This window comes from Moschus berezovskii, chromosome 25 (assembly GCF_049115385.1).
Source record: "Moschus berezovskii isolate FMDL1 chromosome 25, NW_MosBer_1.0, whole genome shotgun sequence".
NCBI lineage: Eukaryota > Metazoa > Chordata > Mammalia > Artiodactyla > Moschidae > Moschus > Moschus berezovskii.
This window is the reverse complement of record NC_142484.1, coordinates 32,329,575-32,356,859: the sequence shown is the minus strand read 5'-3', so window position 1 is coordinate 32,356,859 and position 27,285 is coordinate 32,329,575. Positions and strand designations below refer to the sequence as shown.

Sequence of the window (27,285 nt, the reverse complement as noted above, 5' to 3'; positions counted from 1 at the left end):
TAATATACTGCGTTTGAGAGGAATTGTTCTGTACTATCTAGCAGAGATGTGGCAAGTACTCAAAGTCCCAAATGGCAAATAGGGCTTGGCTGGGTGGGGATTTGGGGTAACTTGGAGGGAGGAGGGACAATTAGAGCCTGTGATTGCACACTACACTGAGTAGGAGGTATTGGTAAAAGTACTTGTGACAGACTGAAACCCATGGGCCAGGACCTTTGAAAAGCTCTGGGAGGTAATCTGTAAGGACAGGGGGGAAATTACGCTTTTTTAATAGCTCTAAAGGAAAGCAAATTGTTAGACAAGGGGTTATTGGTTGAATAAGTGGAGTTTGTAACAGCTAGATTTTAATGAGAGTACATAATTTGCGGTTATTAGCTCTTTATAATCTTGTTCTAACTGGGTTATTAATTACTTTTTTTTGATTATGGAAGTTAATCCATACATGTTCTCTTCTTAACAGGGGATTATATTTTGGTAGATGAGGCATAAGTAAATAGAGAGTGTTTAACAACCTAGTTGCTTTTAATTTTCTATGAATAAAAAACCCCTTACCCTCTGAATCTAAAATATGTGTTTTAAATGGGCATTACTGACCGTCTGGTAGAAGTTGCCCAAAATGTGGACAGTGATTGTCCATCAACTGTTCTCAGTCTTTACTGCACGCTCGAATCACACAGGGAACTTTGAAAAAAATTATGGATGTCTCGGTTTCAGCCCTAGAGGTTCTGATTTGATTGCTTTGGGGAGCAGTGGGGGCGTCAGGATTTCTGACCTGTCCTCTGGTGATGGTAATGTGCAGCCAAGGAGAAACCCAGTGGCCCAGAGAGAGTGAATTCACTTTCCTGGGACTCTCCTTCCAGCCCCTCCAGTACCTGCTTGGGCAGCAACCCCACCGTGCGTCTTTGGGCAGTATTATCTTATCCCTCTCAGTGCTCGGTGATGACGGGCTTTGGGATGCACAGTGATCATTCACTCAGGGGTCCTTCTGACCGTCCATTCAGACGCCTCATTGCCCAAGTGGGGAGTCTGAGGATCAGAAAGAGGCAGTACTCGTGCACGTTATTAATAGCAGGTGAGTCAGTGATGGGCCGGGACAGAAATCCAGGCCTCCTGAGTCACAGAGCAGGAGCTGACGATCTGGCGGCGTCCACAGAGGGACAACGGGGATGAGCAGGACAGCAAGGTGGGAGCCCCAAGTTGGGAACAGCAGGGTCCCAAACAGGGAAGCTGTGTGGCCCGAGCGCAAGGCTGGGTGAACACCGGGGCCCCGAGGGTGTTGGTGCACGAACCCGGCTCACTTGCAAAGCCTTGTGTTGTGACTCATGTGGAAAAGACTATGTGTCGGTGGAGGAAAATGGAGGAATCGCATGCCCCCGGGCCGTCTGCTATGGCCACGTCGTGCTCTTTGCTCTCCTGCCTGGGTCTTGAATGCTGCAGGTTAGTACTGCTGTGGCGTTTGGTGAGAGTTCCCAGTCATGGGCTGAAACGTGTGTGTGTGTGTGTCTGACTGTGTCTGACCAGATGAACCAAAGTGGTGGGAGGGGGGCGGAGGGAGGACCAGCACAGGCTGTCCTTACCCCCGTGGAGAAGGTGTTCTGGGTTGCTCAGTAGGAATGTGCTGGAAATCCAGCAGTGCTGAATGGCAGGGGGTCATGCCCTATGTAGCCGTTCGCTTCAGTTCCACGGCTTCTGGTGCAGAGCTTGCCCTACCGAAGCTTCTCAGGCAAGTTGGGTGAATGAATGAAGAACTGAAAAAATCTGTTATTCTAATATTTTGTTAATGAGGAACATGGGTAAAGTGGTGGTCTGTTTCAGACTAGGGTTAAAAGAATGGTATATATACATATGCGTGTATGAAGTCATATTTCTCACACACACACACATGGTGAGCAGGCAGGGGAGCAGAGAGACTCAGCAGCAGTGCTCCCCCTTGCTGTGGGACCCCCCCCCTGCCCTGCACCCCTGCAGCCCCAGTGCCCGCATGTGGCGTGGATTCAGCACACAGCGGTGCGGTGGTGACTGAGCGAGCTTCATCCTGACCTGGTTTGGGGCCTGGGCCCGGGATATCACAGTCCTCTTCCCGATTGGCTTACGGTCAGGTTCCTGTCAGAAAAGGGAGTTCATCCCCGAAGATTCACACTAAGTGGCTTTAATGAAGGGCCTACTTAGCAGACGTGGGCCTGGCAGGGTTGAGGACATAAATAAGGATGCTGAGCCACGTGGGAGGGTGCACCCCAAACCACCCCAGGTCAGAGAGGTGAGGAGACAAGGTGGGGCCCCAGGTGAAGATGCTGTGGGCAGGGGCACAGAGCACTGGAGCCCGGGGTGGGGGAGGGGAGCAGGCGGGAGGCCCTCCATCTCTCCTCTGCCCCCTGCTGGTGCTGGGTGCTGGCCTGCAGGAGACCAGGGCGTCGTCCTCCCTGGCTTGGCCCAGGGCAGAGGGGGCTGGGGAATGGGTAGAGGGGTCAGGGTGGCTGGTGGGGGAGCCACACCACTCTCGTGAGGGGAAGGGTCTGTGGGAGCAGAGGGGGACCCAGGAGACAGAGGTGGATCTGCAGGAGAGCGTTCCTGCCCTGGGTCCCTGGGGAATGCAAGCTTCGGGGAAGTAATTATACCGAATCCAGGAATCCCCTTCTGGACCCATAATTACACGTACAGGAATTTTTTAAAGAGTCGGTGGCAGTGGTTTTAATGTCTCGTAAATATTCCTCTAACAGTGCTACCCACAAGAAGGGGTGGCATGGTTTCCCAGACCCAGAGCCAGCCCTGAGCCTTTAGAGATGAGGCTCCCAGCCGCTTTGGGGGGAAAAAATCTCATGTTTGGTCCCACCTCTACCCCATGTCCACTGAGGGCCCAGGAACGTGGGCAGCAGGGGCTCTGGACCTCGGAATCCCTTCAATTCTGCCTCCTGGGGTACCTCCTCCAGGAAGTCTTCCGGGAGCTGGCAGTGGTGTTTACCAAATCTGATCTCTCAGGCCTGGGGATGTGTGGGCGCTGATAAAAAGCTTCTTTGGGAATCCATGCTTGCTCATTTTCTCTAAACTCTAAACTGAGAGTGGCATTTGCCTAAGTAGCAGGCTTTTATTCCATCAAAAGCAAAGCTTGCACACAGCAGGGGAAAGAAATAACTAGGCCAAAGAAACAAGGGCTTGTGTTTGAAACCCCTAAGTTAAGGAAAGATGTTCCCAGAGCCCATCTCCTCTAATCTACAGAGAGCCCCCTGGCATGGGAACTGTCTGCTCAGCTGAATCAGTGCAGGGGTCGCCTATGAAAGAAAGGGCACCCAGACTGAGGACTTAAAAATTTAGCTATCTCCTAACGAACTGTGATGCCTTGAGTAATTCCCTGTACCTCTCTGATTCTCGACTTTCTCCTTAGTAAAGTGAAGGTGAAAAAGGTGCTTAGTCATGTCCAACTCTTTGCAACCCCGCGGACTATATACAGTCCATGGAATTCTCCAGGCCAGAATATTGGAAGGGCATCGTAATTGTGTCTAACTCTTTATGCAGAAATCTTCTCCCCTGTTGTCTGGCACAAACCAAAGTCTCCCCAAATGTGAGCTGATTTTGAAGCCACTGTTTGGAATGAACCAAAGCCGCCTCCTTCTCATACAGCATCGTTCCTAGCTGTCCTAATGCTTACAGACTCACTCGCTTATTTTCTCCACTTAGACTAGCAAGTCCTTTGTACCCATGTTCGGTCTGGTCTAGAGAGGACCAGTAGAGACGTGTTGAATGAATGATCGAGTGGTGAACAAATGATAAGGATTCTTGAAGCTCAAGGAGAGGGCTGCCCTATCTGAGGCACTGCAGAAGCCATGGCTGCCGCAGTTAGGGAGGCCTGGAGTGTTCCAGAAACCCTATGCATTCAGAAAGCTGGGCATACTCTTTCCTCCTGGAGGTTTTTCAGGCCATTTAAGCTGTGGGGCATGATTGCGTCGTTGGCTGCAATTACCGCATGCCTGAGGGGGGCTTATTTTGCAGTTCCAGGTTGGATTTGCTGTCCCCTGACTGACCACTTGAGAGGCTTGATAATAGCCAGGAATTGGGCCACCCGAGGAGGGCTGTTGCCAAGGGAAGGTGGAGCTGGTGTGGTAGGGGAGTCAGCAGGGCTTTCTAACCTCAGCATCTCTGACCTCCAGAGGGGCCTGCTGTGTGCTGGCCTGCCATTGGGCCTTAGTCTAAGTTAACCCCTGTGATTCTCACAGGAGCCTACAGTCAGTGTTCTTAACCACAACCGACAGTTGACAAACCAAGATTCAGGATGGTTCATTAGCTCGTTCATGGTCACATAGCACATTTTCAGCCCCAGGTCTTACTATGCAGTCTCTTAACATTCAACTCTCCCTATAAGGCTTCCCATCACAGGCTCTAGAAACTTCAGCACTTTCTTTCACTTAAGAAGGGAATGGATTAGATGAACATTTCCCAAAATCTCTTCCCTGGAGCATTTGTACTGTGAGATGCTTGACGACAGAACCATCCTGGGATCAGATATGTTTGGGAAATGGATTTCCTTCTTTTTGGAGCGTCACGGTGCCCATTCCCAGGTTCAAGATTCTGAGAAGGCCCTGCAGCAAACAAGGCTCATTAAGCCAACTTCTCCTCAGCTTATGTGAACGAGAACCTTTGTCTTATTAATGCTATTAATGCCCCACAGAGCCAAGTAAACACTGAAATGGATGAGTCAGCCTTGTTCCCAAGACCTGTTAGCGAGTGGGCCTTTGAGGATGGAGAGCCTCCCTTGATGTTGCCCCAGTCCCTAAATTAGTTTTGGATTCCTGCCTCCAGGATTTGCAAACGGCATCGTCCTGTACTGTCCCTCATTCCCATTTCTTTTTCACGTGGTCTTGTGGAAAATGCCCCTCCCCAAAACTACCGGTAACTTATTAGAAAACAAAACTCACTTGGATAATTTTGCTCTGCTCTTTTCACTAAATATTTTCTGCCTTTCTGGATATGGCTGCCATCTAACTTCCTCTTATAAAAGGACACTGGGGCTCTCAGACATTGGGAGAGGGAAGGTCACGTAGACATGTAGGTAGTACAGTGGCCCTGGCTTCCTCCGTCCACTGACCCCCAGCACTCACTGCTCTGCAGAGAACAGAAGAGGGACAAAGGGCACACGAAGGTGTCTGGGCCTCACCAAGTCCAGAACAGAGCTCTTGAACCCAGGGATCCTCCACTCCCAGTCACCCCACCCTACCCTGCCTCCCCAGCCGGTCCCTTCCTCCACTCAGCTCTATCTATAAACAGCTCCACCACGGGTCCAGTTGCTTAAGCCTGAAACCTGGAAGCCTTCCTGATTTTCCTTCCCCTCACCACCCCAGCCCACCCGTGGGCCAGGCTGTTAGAGGGAGAGTATTGTGGTGAGTGGACGCTGGAATCCCGTAGACTCAGTTCAGAGCCTGCCCCTGCCACCTCCCAACTGCGTGGTCATCAGGAAGTTACCTAACCTCTCCAGTCCTCAGTTTCCTCTCCTGGAGAAAAGGAAAGTGCTGACTTCACAGGGCTGCCAGGAGGATCCCACGAGACAGTGAGCGTGCGGTGCTTTATCGGAGCTGACAGCACTCAAGGTCAAGTCAGCCATTCCTGTACTCCTCTTGGACACGTCTGTCTCCATGCATCTTGACTGGTGCCGCCCTGATCCAGCCCAGCCCACGGTCATCCCTCCCTGGGCCACTGCAGTAGCCTCCAAGCAGGTTCCCATTTCCAGTCTGTTCGCGGGTGGTCTCTCCATGGCAGCCAGACTGATTTTTTAACAACACAGCTAGGGACAGCCTCACTCGAATGCATCAGGCCTTCACAGTAGGTTTTGTATCACTTGTTTGAAATGAAATTGGAACAGCTCCGACACGCCCTGGCCTGTGAGGTCGTTCTCTGACCTTTCTTGTGCCAGTCTCAGCCTTCTGCATTGTCCCAGGCACTTTAACGCGCCACTGCTGTGTTTCTTGAGCCCCTTCAGCCCTTTGCTGAAGAGCAGAATTTGCATATGCTGCTGGCTCATTCTTACGCAGTGCATGTGGTCAGCATCCTCTCTTATAAAGGCCTTCCCTTAACTGTCTTTCACATCAAAAATGTGGTTTCCTCCAAAACGTGCATGTATCTTGTTTCTCATTTATTGTCAGGCAGCCCTCCTGGTGCTATACCTTCCTTGAGGACAGGGTCTCTGCCTGACCATCGTGGTTCTAGGATGAATGTGATAGGAGGGAGAAAGGAGGAATAAGCTCTAGCCGGGCTGAGCCGTGCTGTCCCCATCTTTTATTGTTTCCATTTGATGGATGAGAAGGTTGAGATCCTTTTCCAAGGTCTCCTAGTTCATCAGTACTGGGAATAGGATTCAGACCTGTGGGAGGCCTTCATTCCACATACAGGCTGTGAGGCTCCCGCCACGGGCCAGGAGAAGGCACCAGATGGGGCCTTCTGGCCCAGTTCTCTGTCTTCAGCCTGCAGCTGGCCCCAGAGGCACAGGATGGATTGTGGGCTTTGGTAGGTTTTCTCTGCATCTTTAGGATCCGTGGTATGGGTGGGAGTTCCCACAAGAGAGCAAAGTATTCACACTTAGGAGAAAATAGCCATCCCGTTAGTCTTCAACTTTGTTGGTGATACCAGCAGCTTTCTGTTTTCGTTTACCTTTTTTTTCCCCATCATTTCAGACCGGTGAGTCCAGAAAAGTCAATTCTCAAGGAAGGCAAGGAAGGTAGAGCTGACGAATGAAAAGATACCCAGCTGTGTTTAGTGTTTGAGTCTGACCTCTGTACTATGGGAGAGACAGATTTCCTACGGAACTATCCTGGGCATGATATCCCTGGAGGATGGGCAGGGTGGCCTGGCAGAGTAAAGATTCTTTATTTCGTGACTGGGCTATATGTTTGTTTTTTATTTTTTTTTTTGCCTTGTGCTTCTTTCTGGGACCCTGTACTTTTTCAGCAAACCCCATCAGTCCTCCCTCTCTTGTGGGAGCTCTAAGTGTCTCTCTTTTAAGTGCACTCTTAATCTTTCCAGCTCCCCTCCTGGCAACGCTGACCAGTACATCCTTCTCAAGTGAAGGCTTAGCTCCTGACTGGTGCACAGTGAGCGCTCAGCAAGTGCTGACTGTTTTATTTTTGCACTACTCAAGGCAGAGCAGAAGCAGTCAGGTGGAGTGACTGCTGTGTGCCTGGCATTGTACTGTTATGTGTCCCACTTCAGTCCCCAGAGATTCTGCCAGCTGGTCACTGCTGTGCTCCCACATGACTGGCCAGGAAACTAAAGGCTTGCCCAGGGTTAGCTGTGAGTCAAGTTGAAGCCTGGGCAAGAATCCCCACTCCCAAAGAGACTTGCTGAGTGAGTTTCAGAGCTGGCATGACGTGCTGGGTGTCCTAACCTCAGAATCACCCACTGCTCAGATGTGTTAGTTTCCTGAGACAGTTATAACAAGTGACCACAAATCTGGTGGCTTACAATAAGAGGAACTTATTCTCTCACAGTTCTGGAAGCCAGAAGTCTAAAATCAGTAACCACTTGCTCAAAATCAAGGTTTCACCAGCTGAAATCAAGGTTTCTGTTTAGGGGAGAATCTGTTCCCTGCCTCTTCCAGCCTCTGGTGGCTGCCAGCATTCATTGGTTTATGACCACATCACTCCAATCTTTCCTTATATTCATATCACCTTCTCATGTGAGTGTCCAGTCTTCCTCTGCCCTCTCTTCTAAGGACATCTCAGATGGCATTTAGTGCCCACCCAAATAATCTGGACTAATCCCCTCTTGTAAAGATTCTTAATCATACTTGCAAAGACCCTTCTTCCAAAGAGGGCAAGATTTATTGGTTCTGGGGATTAGGACTTTGTGTCTTTGGGGGCCATTGTTTAGCTTGCCACACCTGCTCTGGATGATACAGAAAAAAAGCAAAGATCCTCTGCTGAAAGCCTATGTAGGTGGGCAGGAGGCAGGGCTGAATGTGAGGCCCTCAGCAGGCACGCACCTGGCAAAGGCAGGATGAGCAGTTAGCAGGGGAATTATTGTTGTCCTTGGGAAAACAGGTGCACTTTGGCCAACTCTTAACAAGAATTAAATGTGAGATGTTGGGACCAGTGTTCATTCGTTCTTTTATCAAAAAGTTACTGAGCTGATATCTTATGCCCAGGCTTCTGGAGCTCACACTCTAGACAAGGAAATGGGTAAAGAGATGATCGTATGTACTGTGGCCAATACTGGCGTAGAGGAACGTGCCCCAGATGAGGGTATTTTAGCCCCACCTGGGAAGGCTTCTGGGAGGAGGCAAGACTTGCGCTGAGGCTGCATGATGAAGGAGTTAGCCAGGGAGGCCCCAGAGAGGGACAGGGCATCTTATCAGAGCAGCATCAGATCACAAAGCTGTGTGAACAGGACTGAATCAGCCTTCTGCCTGCCAAGTATGCCCAGTGGTCATGTTACCGAAAGGCAGGTCAGCTGCTCACTCAAAAGTCAATACTTAAGAGGCCGGCTTGTTGGAAAAGAAAGTTTACCTTATTTTGGAGGCTGACAACTATGGGGGAGAGGGTGGGCTCGTGTCCAAAGGGACAGTCAGTGGGCAAGAACTTGTAAAGGGGAGTCTCAGGGGTCTATAGGCAGAGGCAGCACATGTGCATGCAGAAACACCACAGTCGGCTCTGACAGTCATCTTGAAACTGGTCATGTGGTCATCTGAAAAGCGTCATCTTGACTGTTTTGAGCACCGTTAATCTTATTTCTAGGATCAGTTTGTTCCCATTTCTTTGAGGCCAGTTCTCAGAATTGTGGCAGCTAATGTCATGGTTACAGTCTGGTCATCATGTAAGTAACTTCTTCCACCTGATGTGGGTTTCAGTCTCTGTAAGACAGCTCACAGGATATGGCTCAGAATATTATCTATAGCCCTTGAAGAAAAACTTAAGAACTCCTTGACTTTGTTTAATGACTGTCATTATTTGGTCTTGTTTGACTGTTGTCCTTTGCTTCTGCATTTTCTCCCTTCTCTGATCAAGCTTATTCTTTGACTTAAGTCTTTCTGTAGACAAAAGGCTTGCAGAGAACAGGGATGGGAAGGATCACAGAGTCCTGCTCTGTTTCAGGTGTCTTTAATTCAATCTTAGATGAAGACCCCAGAGTCAGATTTTTGTCTTGTTATTGTTTATAGTGTGCCTGGTCTATTTGCCCCTCATAGCCTTCATCCTGGGTGAAACCTCCCAAAGGGAAAGAACAGACTCTTGGAGTCTCTGCAGGGGGATTTGGCTCGCCACCCGTTGAATGCCTGCCCTCTGTCCTGTCCAGGTGGCCTGCAGTGGGCAGATGGGCAGGTTGGCTGGCCATGAAATCTGAACGCAAATCGGCTGCTAATTAGAGGCTTGTCAGGTCTAAGCAATCCAGTCCCATAGTGATTTAGTGCTAATGCACCTTTTCTTTGAAAAATGTAAAAGCACATCCCGGGTTTCTCACAGTGTGAATGGCTTTTCCGTGCTCTGAGAATGGAGTCACTGGCTGTGAGGTTTTCCGCTCCTTGCATGGCGCTCCCACAGTCCTTCCACCAGCTGCACCAGCTCTTTCCTGCCTCGGTCTTTGCACGTGTATTACACTGGGCTGGGACGTGCTTACTCCTATCTGATCCTGCTGTCCACTGTCCACTTCCCGTCTCAGCTTAGAGGATACATCTCTGACTGTATTTACACAGTTTTGATTAAATATGTGTGTGTGTTAAGTGCTTAATATTTTCCTTCTTGAAGGTAGGGCTCTAAGACTGTTACATTGACCCAGGCCATACCACGCAGCAAACATATGCAAATATATGTTGAGTGGATAAAATAAAAATAAAAATCAAAGAAAACTTCAGAGGTATTAAGCAAAGAAAATGGTTTAGCATTCATGATATGTCCATATTAGATAATAATCTTTAGTCTTAAAGACATCTTGAAAGAATTCCTTTTATTAGAAATGCTTATAATTTGAATGGAAGAAGCAAGATAAAAAAAACTATATACAGTCTGATCTTAATTTTACAAAATGCATGTATATTTGCTAGAAAATCTATCAATGGATTGTGAAGATTTAGAATAAATGTTTTACCTTTTAATTTTTTCCAAGTTTTCTTTAATGAGAACATACCACTTTTGTAAAATGAAATTAAAATATCAGTGAGACTCCTTTGAGCCATCTGGTGTCTTGGCCCTTTCTTGCGTGCAGTCCTAATCTTTTATACACACATTACAAGCTTACTCAGAATGAATTGGCGGTCCCCACTAGAATGTTTTAACCAATTAACTTATTCATTAACTGCCATGGTATCTTATATATGCTGGACAAAAGATTTAGAATAATCCTTATTATGGGCTGGACAAAAGGAATATTTGAAATCCTTCTCTCTCATTCCTGTTCAGCCTGTCTCATGGAATTCCCACAGGGACTAATGCCCAGAGAGGGGGAAAGTGGCATTAGTGTCTTTAAAAGGAGATTGAGTTCTAGGCGTGCCCTTAGTCACAGGCAGAGCAGACTTCTCATCAAGTGTGTGTCTGTGTGTTTACTAATTTTCCCAGACTTTCACATTCATTGCCTTTTCCATTATGCATTCTCAGAGTTTGTTAAAACTTTATTATGCTGTTATGCTTTTCTCTATATTACAGCTATTTTAGAAATTAACCTGTCATCATAGTTTCAACCTATGAAACTACATAATGAAAATTTTAGTAATAATTTCTATTAGTGAGTCTGTGGCAAAACTAGCATCTTCATATAAAATAAATCCTTCTAACCCTTTGGAAAAACATTTTGAGAACGCTTATATCCTGAGCTTCCCAGGGGGTGCAGTGGTAAAGAATCCACCTGCCAGTGCAGGAGACATAGGTTCGATCCCTGGGGTGGAAAGACTCCCTGGAATAGGACATGGCAACCTGCTCCGGTAGTCTGGCCTGGAGAATTTCATGAACGGAGGAACCTGGCAGGCTACAGTCTGTGGGGGTCGCAAAACGTCAGATGCAACTGAGAAACTGAGCATGCACGTGTTCTGGATTCAGTGATGCCATTATTGAGTCCTTACATTAAGGATATGGTGGTGCTGGAGAAGACTCTTGAGAGTCCCTTGGACTGCAAGGAGATCCAACCAGTCCATTCTGAAGGAGATCGATCCTGGGTGTTCATTGGAAGGACTGATGCTAAAGCTGAAACTCCAATACTTTGGCCACCTCATGCGAAGAGTTGACTCACTGGAAAAGACTCTGATGCTGGGAGGGATTGGGGGCAGGAGGAGAAGGGGACGACAGAGAATGAGATGGCTGGATGGCATCACCGACTCGATGGACGTGGGTTTGAGTGAACTCCGGGAGTTAGTGATGGACAGGGAGGCTGGCGTGCTGTGATTCATTGGGTCGCGAAGAGTCAGACACGACTGAGCGACTGAACTGAACTGAACTGAAGATGAATATATATATATATATATATATATACACCTAAAGGAACTGCGGATGGTGACTGCAGCCATGGAATCAAAAGACAATTGCTTCTTGGCAGGAAAGTGATGATAAACCTAAACAGTGTGTTGAAGAGCAGAGATATTATTCTGCCAACAAAGGTCTGTATAGTCAAGGCTATGGTCTTCCCAGTGGTCACGTACGGTTGTGAGAGCTGGACCATAAAGAAGGCAGAAAGCCAAAGAATTGATGCCTTTGAACTGTGGTGCTAGAGAAGATTTCTGAAAGTCCCTTGGACAGCAAGGAGATCAAACCAGTCAAGGGAGATGAACCCTGAATATTCACTGGAAGGACTGATGCTGAAGCTCCAGTACTTTGGTCATCTTTTGCAAACAGATGACTCATTGGAAAAGTCCCTAATGCAGGGAAAGATTGAGGGCAGAAGGAGAAGAGGGTGTCAGAGGGTGAGATAACTGGACAGCATCACCATTGCAATGAACATGAACTTGGGCAAGCTCCAGGAGATGGTGAGGGACATGGAGGCCTGATGTGCTGCAGTCCATGGAGTCGCAAAGAGTCGGACATGGCTGGGAGACTGAACAGCAACAACAAAAAAGAAATACTGCTCAGTCAACTATAGTAGAGGAAAGCTGGAAGCAAGGGGAACTAAATCTCTGGCAGTATTGGAAGGACTGATGCTAAAGCTGAAGCTCCAATACTTTGGCCATCTCATGCGACAAATTGACTCACTGGAAAAGAGTCTGATGCTAGGAGGGATTGAGGGTGGGAGGAGATGGGGACGACAGAGAATGAGATGGCTGGATGGCATCACCGACTCGATGGACATGAGTGTGAGTGAACTCCGGGAGTTGGTGATGGACAGGGAGGCCTGGCGTGCTGTGATTCATGGGGTCGCAAGGAGTCGGACATGACTGAGCGACTGAACTGAACTGAACTGAAAGGAATGGGATTTCCAATAATTGTGTTCACACAGTGGGCTGTCTTTGAAAGGATGGTTTTAAATAATAGGAGATGTATGTAGAGTATTTATTGCTATAGGTTCAGTTTCTGCATTGGTGTGTGGGTATATATAAATATATGTATACAAATTTATGTGATTTGTGACTTTGTCACATAAGGATACAGATGTCTTCCCGACAGCCACCCCAATCCCTTCAAAAGCACATGAGGGACTTTTCTGCTGATGTCAGAATTAACTATGTGTTAATTAACCCCCTTGAATAGCCCTCTAGCCTGAATATCGTGGAGTACTTGCTTTCCTCTGCTGGATATACCTGGAATTGAAAGTAATTGCTAGTCATCAGACCCTTAAGCTTGGAAATAAATATCATGGCCTTTAACATAATGGCTTCATGGAGATTACTTTGACCTCCATGGTGCATTGGGCCTTTTTATAAAACAATTACTTTAGGAATCAGTCACCTCACCATATTTTGCACTTTATATTAACAAAAAGGTTTTTACTTTATTAGATGATAATTTGTGATGTTGGAGAAAATACAGGAATTTGGTAATCTCACATGCTCTCGCTCCCTCGTCCTTCTTTCCTTCACTGAGTCTCACTGCTGGTTTCCTCCTCACCTCCTCTCTGAAGGGCGAGACCGTCCATCCACACATCCACCCACCCACCCGTTCATCCAGCTGTTCACACCGCCATTCGTCCATCCAGCCATCCAGTGGATAGTTTAGTGAGTATCTACGATATATCAGATACTGTTTGTTTATTTCTAGTCACTCCAGATAGAACAATGAATAATAAAAACATCTTTTATGTATGTATATGTATATGGATAGATACATATATACATATGTGTGCTTAGTCGCTCAGACATGTCCAACTCTCTGGGGCTCCATGGACTATAGCCCACCAGGCTCCTCTGTCCATGGAATTTTCCAGGCAGATATACTGGAGCGGGTTGCCATTTCCTACTCCAGGAGATATTCCCAACTCAGGGATTGAACCCAGGCCTCCTGCATTTCCTGAATTGGCAGGCAGATTCTTTACCACTAGAGTCACTTGGGAAGCTCCACATGCGTGTATAAATGTCTTTTGTTATACATGTTTTTTTTTTCCAATTAAAAAATTTGCACTAATGAACAAAACATACAAAAGCTTCCTGTCCTAAAGCATTTAGTCATCTCTTCCTCAGGGCTTTGAAGATGCCTTTGTTAATGCACTTTATTGGCTTCATGGCTGATTTCCCTCCAGGCTGTGGAAGAGGGCCCTTGCACAAGTCAGCTGGTATCTGCCCTACCCAGGCTCACATCCATCTCCTTTACGTATCATTATAATACTATAAGTGAGTTTGACAAAAGGAAGGAGAGTGTGTGGAACCTGACATTTACTGAGAACTGACTGCCTGCTAAGCCCTATAACTTCAGAGCTTTGTGTCCTGCCAAACCAGCATTTTGTTCCCATTTTATAGCAGAGGAAACTGAGATTTAGAAAAGGCAATGACTCATCCATGTTCTCAAAGCTGGTGGATGCAGACCAGGATTCACGCCTGATTCTGTTACTTCACCAACTCAGTGGACATGAATCTGAGCAAACTCCAGGAGATAGTGAAGGGAAGCCTGGTGTGCTGCAGTCTATGGGGTCACGAAGAGTTGGACTTAATTTAGTGACTGAATAACTTCTTCCATCATTGGCTTGGAGGAAAAGATCAGTTCTGACTTCACACATAGTGAAATTTGCAGCATGAGATGGGGAAGTGAAGGAACTGGCCCCATCTCCCACGACCGTAGCCCCCTGCCCTGGCTGATTTTATTAGGCACCCCGGAAAGAGAGAAGCCTGGTTCAGGGCAGGGGCTTTTGTGTTTCTGACAAACAGCACTATTCTCTACCCCCTCAATATATAATTTTAACCTCCCCTTTTTGTGGATTCTCTTATTACATTTTTTTCTGCAAAAGAAAATGGTCCTGCCATCCAAATCCCATCATATGGGTCCTGACTTTATTACAAACCCTGGGATGTCCATCTATTAAGTATTGGATTGACCTTTTGAGATTGAGATTGGAAAAAATAAAAATAAAATCGCCACTCAAAACATATTTCATCAGCTGGCATAATGACACAAAAGTCATTCTGTCTAGGCCACTTTTTGTGACCCTTATAAAAGTCCAGGAAGTTCATCTCCACGAGGGGTGGGAGCAGATCAGCTCTGCTGATGGGACTCTCAAAGGACCCATTCCCGTTTCCAAATCCATGTTCTAGCCCAGACATCTTGAGTTCTTAACCAGTTAATTGTAACTGTCATGCATTCATGACCTCTCATCTCTGAACAAGCTTTCTAAATGCTGTTTAGGAACCATTTGTCCCACCCACCAGGGCAAAAGTGTTGCTCTGAGCTTGGGAGGTAAAAATGTCCCTTTTTTTTTTTTTTTCCAGAATTACTGCTTGGGGGCTGTGGGTGATCACTAATGCTGTATGTATATTCCCTGGAGGTGTCTTGCGTTTGCTAAAAATAACCAGCATCGTTTTAACAGCAGCTCCTATTTCTTTTGTGCCTTTTCTCAGGGAACAACAGAATTAGGGACCGCAGTTTCCTAGCTTTTCTCAAAGCCCATCACAGCGAAGGGTGCTGCTAGGACAGCAGGGGTGAAAAGGTTTAGGCTTTTGGGAAGGGCAGACCCTTCACGCAAATTTTCTCCCTCCAGAACAGGAGGTGAGAAAGCCCCTGGGAACCAGGGCAGGGGGTATGAGTGAGTCTTAGGAGAACTTTGAACCAACTGTGAGGCCTGTGTTTAAGCGTTTGTTATGCTCTTGTCTTGGCAATGAGGCTCGTCCTGTGCTGGTGAGGGTGATATTTTCTGTATGTCAGAGCCCTGGAACTGAGCCCACGATGCTTTCTGCCATGTGACCAAAATCAAGACTGGCTCTTCTCTGGCCCATTTCTTGAAAGTATCCAATAAAATTGTGCCATGAAAGCACCTTGTAACTATAAAGTGATCCTGTGTGTGTGTGTGTGTGTGTGTTAGTCGCTCAATCATGTCTGACTTATTGCAACCCCATGGACTTTAGCCCACCAGGCTCCTCTGTCCATGGAATTCTCCAGGCAAGAATACTGGAGTGGGTTAGTTAGTTCAGTTGCTCAGTCATGTCCAGCTCTGCAATCCCATGGACTGCAGTACGTCAGGCCTCTCTGTCCATCACCTCCCTGTCCATCACCAACTCCCGGAGTTTACTGAAACTCATGTCCATTGAGTCAGTGATGCCATCCAACCATCTCATCCTCTGTCGTCCCCTTCTCCTCCCGCCTTCAATCATTCCCAGCACCAGGGTCTTTTCAAATGAGTCAGTTCTTCACATCAGGTGGCTAAAGTATTGAAGGTTCAGCTTCAGCATCAGTCCTTCCAATGAATATTCCTCTAGGATGCACTGGTTGGATCTCCTTGCAGTCCAAGGGACTCTCAAGAATCTTCTCCAACCCCACAGTTCGAAAGCATCAATTCTTCGGTGCTCAGCTTTCTTTATAGTCCAACTCTCACATCCATACATGACTACTGGAAAAACCAAAGCTTTGATTAGATGGACCCTCTGGAGTGGATAGTCATTCCCTTCTCCACAGTATCTTCCTAACCCAGGGATCAAACCTGAGACTCCCACATTGCAGGCAGATTGTTTACCATCTGAGCCGTCAGAAATGTCCCAAAGTGATCATGCGACATGGCTGTCATTCACATTCTTGCACTTGATGCCAACAAGCTAGTCTTGTTTAATTGATCAGCAAGTCACGCAGTGTTATCTGGCAGAAATGGCATTGGAGCAAGGGTCCTGGGACTGAGCTTTCACTCCTGTCTCGGTGCTCAGTTGCTGGATGATCCTGGGCAAGTCATTCATCTTTCCTGTATCGGTAAAATGGAGCCACTTGTAACTATATCAGAGTGGGATGGGAGTAAAGGTGCTTTGTATATTGTAGAGGTTTGTTTGTACACTCTCGTTCTTCTCTGATCATTTTAATCCCATACTTTTATCTCTTACCCACCACTTCCCCTTTGGTAACCATACATTTGTTTTCTATGTCTATGAATCTGTTTCTGCTTTGTAAATAAGTTCATTTGTATTATTTTTTAGATGTATATATATGTGATGTAAGATAATGTTTTATCTGACTTCACTTAGTATAATAATTTCTAGGTCCATCCTTGTTGCTTAAATGACATTATATCATTCTTTTTTATGGCTGAGTGCAAGGAGATCCAACCAGTCCATTCTAAAGGAGATCAGTCCTGGGTGTTCATTGGAAGGACTGATGCTAAAGCTGAAACTCCAATACTTTGGCCACCTCATGTGAAGAGTTGACTCACTGGAAAAGACCCTGATGCTGGGAGGGATTGGGGGCCAACAGAGGATGAGATGGCTGGATGGCATCACCGACTCGATGGCCATGAGTGTGGGTGAACTCTGGGAGTTGGTGATGGACAGGGAGGCCTGGCGTGCTGTGATTCATTGGGTCGCAAAGAGTCGGACACGACTGAGCGACTGAACTGAACTGAACAGTCAGTTGTGTACATACCACGTCTTTTTTATGCATTCATCTGTTGTTGAACACTTAGGTTGCTTCTGTGTCTTGGCTATTGCAAATAATGCTGTTATACATATAAAACTCTGCGCAATGTTATGTGCCAGCCTGAATGGGACAGGGGTTTGGGGGAGATTGGATACGTGTACCTGTGGCTGAGTCCCTTCCCTGTTCACCTGAAACTCTCACAACATTGTTAATTGGCTATATCCCAATACAAAATGTTTTAGGTGTTAAAAAGATAAAAATAAAATTTTAAAAATAATGCTGCTATAAACAGTGGGGTGCATGTGTCTTTTCCAATTGAAATCTTCATATTTTCCAGATATGTGCCCAAGAGTGAGATTGCTGGATCGTATGGTAACTATTTTTAGTTTCTTAAGGAACCTCCATGCTGTTTTCCATACTGTACCAATTAACATTCCCACCAGCAGTATAGGAAGATTTCCTTTTCTCTGTACCCTCTCTTGCGTTTATTATTTATAGACTTTTTAATGATGGCCACTTTGACCAGTGTGAAGTGGTACCTCATTGTAGTTTTGATTTTTATTTCTCTAATAATTAGAGATGTTGAATATCTTTTCATGTGTCTGTTGGCCATCTGGATGTCTTCTTTGAAGAACTGTCTATTTAGATCTTCTGCCCACATTTTTAGATTGGGTTGTTTGTTTTTTGATATTGAGTTAAGAGCTATTTGTGCATATTGAAAATTAAGCCCTTGTCTGTTACACTGTTTGCCATTTTTTTTCTCCCAGTCTGATGGTTGTCTTTTCGTTTACGGTTTCCTTTGCTAGGTAAAAGCTTATAAGTCTGAAGAAGTCCCGTTTGTTTATTTTTGCTTTTATTTATTTTGCCTTGGGATTCTGAGCTAAGAAAGCGTTGCTATGATTTCTGTCAGATAATATTTTACGTATGTTCTCTTTTAGGAGTTTTATGACTTTATATCTTGTATTTAAGTCTTTAAGCTATTTTGAGTTTATTTTTGTGTATGGTGTGAGGGAGTGTTCTAACTTCATTGATTTTTGCAGCTGTCCAGCTTCCCCAATACTGCATGCTGGAAAGACTGTCTTCTCCATTGTATATTCTCATTTTCTTTGTCAAAGATTAACCCAAAGGCTTGGTGTGGGGGTTTGTTTAGGGGCTCTATTGTGTTCTGTTGATTTCTGTCTGTTTTGGTGCCAGTACTATGTTATTTTGATTACTGTAGCTTTGTAGTGTTGTCTAAAATCTGGAAGGTTATGCCTTCAGCTTTGTGCTTTTTCCTCAGAATTGCTTTGACAATTCTGAGTCTTTTGTGGTTCTGTATACACTTTAGGAATTATATGAACTAGTTCTGTGAAAAATGTCATAGGTTATTTGATAGTGGGAAAACTTTAATCTTTTTGCCATTTAATATTATGTTGGCTGTGAATTTGTCATAAATGGCTTTTATTTATTATGTTAAGATATATTTCCTCAATGGGATTCTCTGGTGGCTCAGAGGTAAAGAATTCACCTGTCAATGCAGGAAACATGGGTTCAATCCCTAGGTCAGGAAGATCCCCTGGAGAAGAAAATGGCAACCCACTCCAGTATTCTTGCCTGGGATGTCCCCTGGATAGAGGGGCTTGGTGGGCTACAGTCCATGGGGTGGCTATACTTGATAAAGGCTTCAGAAGGAAAATTTTTTTAAAAATAAGGAAGAGATGGAGAAATTGGAAAACATAAGCTAAATGAAATGGGAGCACTGAGTATGAAATAGAAAAAGTGAAACAAAGGAGAGAAAAGTGAAAGATCATCACACAATCTGGTTGTTTTTAAACATGGCTGCTCATTAGAAACACATCTGGAGCTTTTGGCATTTTTTTTTTAATTCCAATATAATTCTGATATGCATCTGGATTTTTAAAAATGATTAAAGGTTTTACCAAAGACCTAGAAGAATTAAAGAACAAACAAACAAACAGAGATGAATAATATACTAGAAGAAATCAACAGCAGAATAACGAGGCAGCAAAACAGAGAAGTGACCTGTAGGACAGAATGGTGGAAATCACTGCCACAAAACAGAATATAGATAAAAGAATTAAAAATGAAGACAGCCTAAGACACCTTGGGACAACATTAAATGCACCAACATTCACATTATAGGAGTCGCAGAAGGAGAAGAGAGGAGATAGGACTCGAGAAAATATTTGAAGAGATAATAGCTGAAACTTCCCTAATATGGGAAAGGAAATAGTCAGCAATGTCCAAGGAGTGCAGATAGTCCCAGGCAGGATAAACCCAACAAGGAATACACTGAGACACATAGTAATCAAATGGGCAAAAAGTAAAGACAAAGGTGAAATATTAACAGCAACAAGGGAGAAACAGCAAATAATATACAAGGGGGCTCTGATTAGATTATCAGCTGATTTCTCAGCAGAAATTCTACAAGCCAGAAGCGAATGGCACAATGTATTTAAATTGATGAAAAAGAAGAAACTATAACCAGGAATACTATACCTGGCAAGACTCTCCTTGAGATTTGTTGGAGAAATCAAAAGCTTTCCAGACAAGCACCACCACCATACCAGCTTTACAACAAATGCTAAAGGAACTTCTCTAGGCAGGAAACACAAGGGAAGGAAAAGACCTACAGAGAATAAACCCAAAACAATTAAGAAAACGGTAATAGGATCTTACATATCAATAATTACCTTAAATGTAAATGGATTAAATGCACCAACCAAAAGGCATAAACTGGCTGGGTGGATGAAAACATGTGCATGTATGCACTTCCACTCACCACATCACTCTACTTGACCCCTCAAATGTAATTCTTTTATATTGTTAGATTAATCATGTTTCCATTATGGCTTGCAGCTGTAATTATCATTTATTTTTTTGTCTGGCAATGATTGTGAAAACTGATAAACATCTTTTACTATTGTGATTATGTAACTATTATTCACTTAATACTGTTGTATCATGATTAGTCAACAGAAAATAATAGAATTCTACATCACAAAAACTACCATTTAATGCATGTTGAATTTTATCAAATGCTTTTAATGCGTCAATTGATATGATCATGTGGTTTTTGTTCTTCTTTCATTGATGACCACATTGATTTGCATTTATTGAACCATCCATATGACCCTGGAATGAGTCCAACTTGATTGTGGTGTATGATCCTTTTCATGTGTTATCAGATTTGGTTTGCTAATATTTTGTTGAGGAGTTTTGCATTTAATTTAATGAAAGATATTTGCTAGTTTTGGTATCAGGGTGATTGTGGCTTCATAGAATGACTCCAAGAGCATTTCCTCCTCTTCAGTCTTTTGTAAGAGCTTGAGAAGAATCAGAATAAGTTCTTTGTATGTTTGGTAGAATTCCCCAGTGAAGTCATCTGGTCCTGGAGTTTTGTTCGCAGGGAGTTACTGTTTTTACAGATTGTATTTTACGTCTAGTGACTGGTCTGTTCAGGTTATCTGTTTTTTCTTGACACAGCTTTGGCAGGCTCTATGTTTCTAGAAGGGCTTCCCCATGGCTTAGAGGTAAAATATCTGCCTGCAGTGCAGGAATTGCAGGAGATGCAGGTTTGATCCCTGGGTCAGGAAGATCCCCTGAAGGAGGAAATGGCAACCCACTCCAATAGTCTTGCCTGGAAAATCCCATGGACAGAGGAGCCTAGTGGGCTACAGTCCATAGGGTCACAAAGAGTCGGACATGACTAAAGCGACTTAGCATAGCACAACACACAGCATTTGTTTCTAGAAACTTGTCCATTTCTTGTATGTTGTCCATTTTGTTGGTATATAACTGGCCATAGAATTTACTTATGATTTTTTTTGTGTGTGTATTTCTGCACTATTGGTTCTTACTTCTCCTTTTTCATTTCTTATTTTGTTTATTTGGGTCCTCTATCGTTTCTTCTTGGTGAACCTGTCCAGAGGTTTATGGCTTTTGTTTGTCCTTTCAAAGAACCAGCTCTTGGTTTTATTGATTTTTTTTCTATTTTTAATCTCCATTTATTTCCTCTCTGATCTTTATTATTTCCCTCATTCTGCTGACATTAGGTTGTGTTTGTTCTTCTTTTTCTAATTCTTTTAGGTGGTAGGTTAGGATTTTTATTTGGGATTATTTTCTTTCTTTCTTTCTTTCTTTCTATTTTTTGAGAAAGACCTATACTGATACGAACTTCTCTCTTAGGACTGTTTTTGCTGCACCTCATAGATTTTGTACAATTGTGTTTTCTGCACACTCTTGAGATGAAGGGGAAAAATATTCTGAGAGGCATGTTTACAATTCCTTGCAAGACTTACTATTAAACCAGTTAATGGTTGGGTAATCTAGTTGCACACCCTTCTTCAAGTCAACGTGCCCTGCTCTTACTGTTTTTAATTTAGTCCTAACTTTTCTAATAGTATCCACCCCCAAGCCTCCTTTGACTTCTTTCTCCCTATTTTTGTTTTCTTCTTAGCAATCATCGCTCCCAGACATTGCTATCTATTCATTGCTCTCTGAGGTCTATCTTGCCCCATTGGAATGTAAGTTTCTTGAGGACAAGGGTGACTCTCATTTGTTCGTTGCTATCCCCAACTGCCCAGAACTGCTTCGGCTAGCATACAATAGGCAATCAGTACTCATTTGTGACATGAAAGAATGCCTACATTGTTGTTCTGCCTTCACTAAGAAGCCCTGCTTTGAGAAGAAAAATGATCCCCTAGGAAACAAGGCAGAACCTGGCCCAGACAGGCTTAATCTGGATAACATACTGGCCTCCAGGACTATGAACACATGCCATGCAGGCTGGGCTACATGATTCTGGGAAAGTGGCTTTTTATTCTCAGCCTTGTTCCTGGATGAACTTCACTGAAGTGCGGAGTTGGACACAAAGTCTGAATAAGTCTGTGAGTTCACTGCTTTAAGGCCCTGTTTCTTCATCCAGAGGGTAGAGGTGAGACTACCAACTTTGTGATGTTTTTGTATCTCTTAGATCAATGACTGGCCTGGAAGAGGGCAGTCGTATGGTGATTAGTGTGGGTTCTAGATCCCTACCGAGAGGAGTATTTGCTAGGGATGGAAATGGGGAGAAAACCATGGGGACACTGGGCACCTTAGGGGATAGAAGAGAAACTACTATTTAATGAGAACCTGCTGTAGACCAAATGTGGCCCGGGGGTCACATGCTTTATATGCATCCAGTTAAAATCTCACAATTACTCAAAGAAGGTTGGGGTCAGTACCACATCTCACAAGGAGGAAACTGAGGCTTAGAGAAGCTTCTGTAGCTTGACTGAGTCCCACAGCTGCTATGTGAAAGAGAGGGTTTGGCACTAGGTCAGTCTGATTTCCAGGCTTATCACGTTCCCCTGCGACCCAGGAGACGTTTTGGATCAAATCATGGGGGCTGTTAGCAGGCCATGCCATTATCTCAGTATAAGTCTCTGCCTCTGCTGGATGAGAAGGACAAAGCAACAGCCACAATCAGCGAGGCGAGTCAAGGATGCTGCTGTTTTTTAGACTTCAGGTGCTGACTGCTGAGTTCATTGTCCTCTTCCTGTTATGAAACATCATCCTTGGGCCTTGCTAGGTCCACTGTTTTGAGTTAATAATTCCCTTTTATCTCCATCCCCCACTTTTATTGCCCCCCTCGTATTTTTGAAGTCGAGCCTTTCATTTATGTGTGTTGTTTTAAAGCACATATAGTTTCGTGCTCAGATTTTTGATTTACACAGCTGACATTGTCTGTAGGCCACTTTTTGTTTCCTACCTGTTTCTTGTTGTGCTTTGTTTTTAAGATCCATCCATGTTGCTGTGTATACAAATTGGCCCATTCTTTTTTTTTTTAATTTTTATTTATTTGACTGCATCAGGTATTATTTGTGGCATGCAGGATCTTTGTTGGGTCTCATGCAGAATCTTGCAGCTTGCAGGCATGGGCACCAGCTCAGCAGTTGAGTTGCGTGGACTTAGTTGCTCTGGGGCATGTGGGATCTTAGTTCCCTGACCAGGGATAGAACCTGTGTCCCCTGCATTGGCAGGCGGATTCTTAACCACTGGACCACCAGAGAAGTCCCTAGCCCATTATTTCTAACTGCTGCAAGTAGTCCCTTTGTGCACATTTGATGTTCTACACATGCATTCCTCCAGAGAGGCACGCCAGGATGGCTTCCAGCTTTCTGCTCTTATTAACAACACTGTGGTGGACATCTTCCTACACACCCCCAATATACCTGTGTGAGAATCGCTTACTTATTCTAGGCTACTTGGGGTAGACAGAACATGTGTATGTAACTTAGCTAAGCTGTTCCAGATGGCTCTCTTCCAAGGCTGTCCCCATGTGCAGTCACCCTGACCTGATACTTCCTCTTTCTTATACTTCCTTATAGCCTGTGACACTTGGGGTAGGATTTTGTATTTGTGCCAATCTGATGGGTGCAAACATAACTTAAAAAAAAAGAAACTTTCTTTGTTTTTATTTGACTATGAACAAGTCTGAGTATCTACAGCATGTTGGCCTTTTGCATTTCTCTTCATTGAATTACTTCTCCATATCCTGTGTTCGTTTGTCGGTTAGGGTTCCTGACATTTTCTTGTTCACGCTCATAAGGAGTTCCTGATGTATTCTAAATACTAATCTCTTCTCACTCTTTTGCGGGAGCAGGGAGCTGTGCTGTCCGCCATGTGGGATGTTAGTTCCTCAACCAGAGATCGAACCCATGCGCCCTACATTGGGAGGGCAGAGTCTTAACCACTGGATCACCAGGGATGTCTCCCTTGTCACTTTTAGACAAGTATCTTCTCCCAAACTATATCTGTCAATTAATTTTGTTAAGCAAAAACTTTAATTCTGGGATTATCAAGTTCATCTTTTTTCGTATTTTTCATCTTAGAATTTGGGCATGGGGTTGGTGGTTTGAGAAATCCGTTCCCATCAGCTGGTCACAAAGACATTCTTCAGTATTTTCGTCTAACAGCCCACAGGGGCAGAGGGGGCATCGGTCTTATGTTCCCGTTAGCAGAAGGTGCAGGCTTATGAAGCCCTTGCTGACCTGGAGGGTAGAGAGTTTGTTTTCTTTCCTTCAAAGGACCCTACAAGCCAACGGGAAAGCAGTTAGACAAAGAGGGCTTTAACTGAACGTTCTGCTTTTTAATTTTTCTGAACTTCAGGGGTGCTCATCCCTCACATCACATAGGCAATAGTTAGAGAGCGGAGGTGTCCCTATGGCCCTCTGCTGCTCTAGCATCTTCAGATGAGGAGGCCCGGGAACCCCATCCCCAGTGATGTCTGATAACTCCCGGTGGCTGGCACCGAGGTGTCTGTGAAATTCTAAGTCAGAGAAAAAGAGAGGAGACCAGCCTGTGCTACTGTGATAGTGGTGTGGGCCCACGTAGACAGAAAGACCTCAGTGGGATGTGAGTGGGAGCCTGGCTCCAGGGATCAAGGTGCCTCTGACATTTGCTGGACTTCACTCCTGGGGCCTCTTCTTTGTACACATCAATTCTACATGAAAACAAATCCTGGAAAATCAAATCGGGATGGGGGAGTTTGAATGTCACCCTGTCTGGCCTCCTTCCTTTACTAATGGGGAAACAGACCCTGAGTGAGGGAGTTTATGAAACATCACACAGCTTGTGAATTGGAGACCCAGGGCTGGAACCCAGGCTTTTTAACACCAGGCCAAAGCTCTGACTGCTCCACTTGGAAAGATTCCATCATTTGGAGACAGAGTCTTGGGTTTGAACCTCATTGTTCATTTCATAATTGCATAAATAGATGTATTTGCCACTGTGGCCAGTGCTTTAAAGAGATATGCTCAGAGCTGCGAGATCTTGGAGGAATCTGACCTTGTCTCAGATCTTCAGAGAAGGTTCTAGAAGGAAATGGGCTGAAGTCTACAGATGAATCCAGCTTAACCTACTAGAGAGGGGAGAGCTTGGATGGATGGATGACTGTGAGCCTGGGTTTAAGAGGCTGGCTATTTCCCCACTGTGAACTCTCTCTCTTGGCCCAGGGAGGCCTGCTGGTAAATTGCTAAATATTTCAGTCCTTTGAGTGTTTAACTTAAAGCTGGGCATCTGTTCCCTTGAAGTACTTACCTCTGCCCCTATACACTTCTTTGAACCCTATCACTAATCCCTGGGAAGGGAAAATGCAAAAGCAAAAAAAACAAGTAAAATGCGCTGTTAATCATGCTGAAATGTAACGCTCCTCTCTGAACCTTGGAAGATGAGAAATTTACATGCTGATTTCATCCATTACTTCACTCAGTGGGTGACAGGCTGCAATTGAAGAGGTTTCAGTGAGTTAAGTGCTACAAACCTTGCCCAGGTTCTTAACCCTCTTTTGGAAACCTTGGAGACCGATTGGTAATTTGTTGGCATTCTTTCCAGTGACTTCTGGCCCTGCCAGCCAGGGTGGGGCCAGTTCCCACTCAAAAATAGATTTCACATTGGGCTAGGATGTGGTCTGTTCATTTGTTGGGGAACCTGAGACTATTAAGGGAAAAGAAGGTAAGAAAGGGATTCTGCAAAGAAACAAAAGCAGACAAGAGTGGCCATTACAGATGCCACAGTCCCTCTGACAAAGCTCTCTTGTTACTGGAATCAGAGAAGGAAGAAGGGGAAAACAACTAACATTTATTTGGCACTTGCTGTGTACTAGGTAGCTGTCCTTGACTCCTCACGCTCCATGGGAGGTGTTGTCATTCTCATTTTGCAGGTGGGGAAACCAAGCTAATGAACATGCCCAATACAGTGACAACAATGATGATGACAGCAGTTCATGTTCGTATGCTAGACACTGTTCTAAGCTCTTGCCGTGCGTAACTCATTCAGTCCTCATAAAAACCCTGTCGGGCAGGAGCTGGTATGATCTACATTTTTTCAGACGAGAAAAGTAAAGCGTGAAAAGGTTGACAGTCTTGCCCTTAAACAGCCAATGGCAGTGGTGTTAGTATTCAGTCACTCAGCCTTGTCCGACTCTTTGTGACCCTATGGGCTGTAGCTGGCCAGGCTCTGCTGTCTGTGAAATTTTCCAGGCAAGAATACTGGAGTGGGTTGCTGTTTCCTCCTCCTCAGGATCTTCCAGACCCAGGGATCAAACCTGGGTCTCCTGCAGCTCCTGCATGGCACTCTAGAGTTTACTCTTTTTGACTGGAATTTAGCCTGTTGCTCTTATTGAACTTGAGTAACCTTAAAGGAAAATTCATATTTACGGCCAGAGTCAGAATAAGAATGTTTGGCCAAGTGAATGGGTCTTATCTAGTGATTATCAGTCAGAGCCCAGACAGAACTGTAATAATTGCTTTCTTTTAGAATAAACTTTCTAAGAGCCATCCAGTCAGAGCCTTGGAGAGGAGAAACTCACCAAGGTAAACTAGAGGTACTGGATGCAGGGAACTGACCACAACCCAGCAATTTGATTGATTTCTAAAATTTGCATAATATTATGCCCATGATAGAAAAACACTTGATTCATGTGTAAGAGTCCAAGAAAGCAAGAAAGAACGTTATGAACAATCATATGAGTCAGGCATCTTGGATCAGCTGCTGTCTACTTCTGATGTCTTCTCTTCTCTTTCTGGCGTTGGTGTTTTCTTATTATCAGAGCATTGCTTTAAGGTGAGTTTGAGGTCAGCAGTTCTCTCTGTAGACCAGTCTGGTGCAGGAGCCCCAAATTCACCCGCACTCCCTGAGGAGGCTGATGGGCACAGGGGACCTCTGCTGGTACCAAAGCTCTAGTTCCTCGTGGAGTTCAGGCAAAGGAGGGAAATCCTCTCTGGGTCACTTGGTGGTCACCATAACTGTCGACTAAGAAACACGCACGACTTGAGAGCTGCAAGTTAAGTTTTATTTGGGGCAAAATGAGGACTGCAGCCTGGGAGACAGCACCTCGGTTAGTAAATGGCAGAATTGGGATTAAAACAGGGAGAGTGGCTCCAGTTCTTATGCTTTAACCACTAGGGTGGAAGTTGGAAAGCAAGTCTCATACACTTGAAAAATCCTTGCCCTTTCAACCATGCCTTGTCACCCTGTTCCTTGATGAGGATGCTACCATCATAAATGATATCACTTAATGAGTGCTGAGCATGAATGGGCACTGTGCCTGTTGCTTCCCGTTGCTGTGTATTTCATTCTTACCATCTATCATTAAGTGAAGACTGAAACTCAAAGAGGCCACATATTCTGCCCAAGGTCACACCGCTAATGGTGGCTCTGGGCCACTTTCTAAACAGGAGGGGTTCACTTGCTGGCTCACTGCATTACCTTCAGGGAATCATTCTGGAAGCTTGATCTGTGGGATGAGTGGTGTTTCAGCAAACAGTGAGTGTCTGCTCTTGGCTCCGCGTGAGGCTGAGTGCTGGGGGACAAG

The 27,285-nt window shown here is 45.0% G+C and overlaps 1 protein-coding gene across 1 annotated transcript in view; it reads left to right on the top strand.

The window, feature by feature from the left end:
* Window positions 1-856: 856 nt before the first annotated feature.
* TENM4 (teneurin transmembrane protein 4) overlaps window positions 857-27,285 on the top strand; it is a 787,800-nt gene continuing 761,371 nt past the window's right edge. Inside the window, exon 1 of the mRNA XM_055416091.2 lies at window positions 857-1,437. The gene's annotated coding sequence lies outside the window, so the exon portion shown is untranslated. The remainder of the gene's footprint in view (window positions 1,438-27,285) is intronic.